Source organism: Copadichromis virginalis, linkage group LG1 (genome assembly GCF_057382275.1).
Source record: "Copadichromis virginalis isolate Kocher_CV1m ecotype Utaka linkage group LG1, C_Virginalis_male_GT1.1, whole genome shotgun sequence".
NCBI classification, from domain to species: domain Eukaryota; kingdom Metazoa; phylum Chordata; class Actinopteri; order Cichliformes; family Cichlidae; genus Copadichromis; species Copadichromis virginalis.
The window spans coordinates 19,281,424-19,282,888 of record NC_140618.1 but is presented as its reverse complement, the minus strand read 5'-3'; positions in this window follow the sequence as shown (position 1 = coordinate 19,282,888).

Genomic DNA, 1,465 nt, shown 5'->3' with positions numbered 1-1,465 from the left:
AAAGGGCATTACAGTAGTCAAGGGGAATTGCAATAAAACCATGTATAACATTCTCAAAATTACAATAAGAGTAGAAGGACTTGACCTTAGAAAGATGCCTCATTTGCTAAAAACCTTAATACAGGATTAATCTGTTTATTTTCACACCGAGGTTATTTTTGAGCACTACTAGGTCATGACCTCAGTCCTGCTTTTCATTAAAGCTTAAAATAATTTAAGGGCATCCAGGCTATGATGTCACCGCCTATAACCTAAGTACCTCACCCAACACGAGAAAGGTTCACAAGATAAGGTGATAAAATATTGTTTTGTTTTTAATTTCAAATATGTCGCAACCATTTAAAGCAAACATCAAATAAGTTAAAAGAATTTACCATTATCGTTATAGAGATATTTCAGGCATTGTGAGCAAACGTGCTCATATGGCATTTTTGTGCCATCTTAAACACATAGTGCATGTACACGAGGGTACGATATATCACAGGGCTCTTGCTAGTGTTAGGTCAGTGTAACAATAAAACTCAAAGGAAGGTTTCAGTTCAGTTCTTTTTTATTTCAAACATATACATTCACCAACGTTTCATAAAATCATTCCATACAGTTGTTTGAAAAGGAGTAGGCAGAAGTATATACTTATTTAGCCCTACCCCCTCAGGTTTACATCCTCATCATCTAAATTTGAACAACAAAAACGTATACAATGCCTTCAACTTAGAACATAACATCTCAAAACAATATTTTCACATCCCTCCAATTCCTTCCTACATGATCTAACCTAGCTGAGGCAAATGCATGCCTGTTTATCTGAACACATCGTAGAAGCATGTTAGAGGCTGATGTCACTGTTTTGCTGTGTGCTACTGCCAGAAAAACCCCACCCCTGTTCTCTGCTGTCCCCATTTTGTTGGTTTTGAAAACACGAGGGCACACATGAGAAGACAAAGTAACCTTCTAGCTTTACTGAGGCCAGAAGACAGTCACTGAACAAGCTTGTGTCAAGCTAATTGGCAGGATCAGAGGAAAGGATTTGTTATCATCGTGGGTATCTGATCAGAATGAAAGAGAATACAGCTATCAACACTAAAAGGCAAACAAAAACACTATTAGGCTTCAAGTCTTTAACTTCCAACTTAGTTAAGGATAAATAAAGTTATTAGTTAAACCAACTTAATCTGTAGAAGTGGAAAGAGTGGGAAAGAGCCGAGTTCCTAAATAATGGAAATGAATGTGTTTATACAGTATTATTGTCTTTGACTTGAGTGTTGAGTATGAGGGGTTATGGATTTCTGTTTTAGTTTGTTTTTTGTTTTTCACGATTGTTCTTTTCCTTTAGCATTTATTACATCCTCTGCATATCCACTAGTTCATGTTCCTAGGTTATATTGTAGTCGAGTCCATGTGCCTTGGTTATGTAATATTTATTTGTCATCTTTTGCGATCCCTTTCCGTTTCCCCATTCATGTCG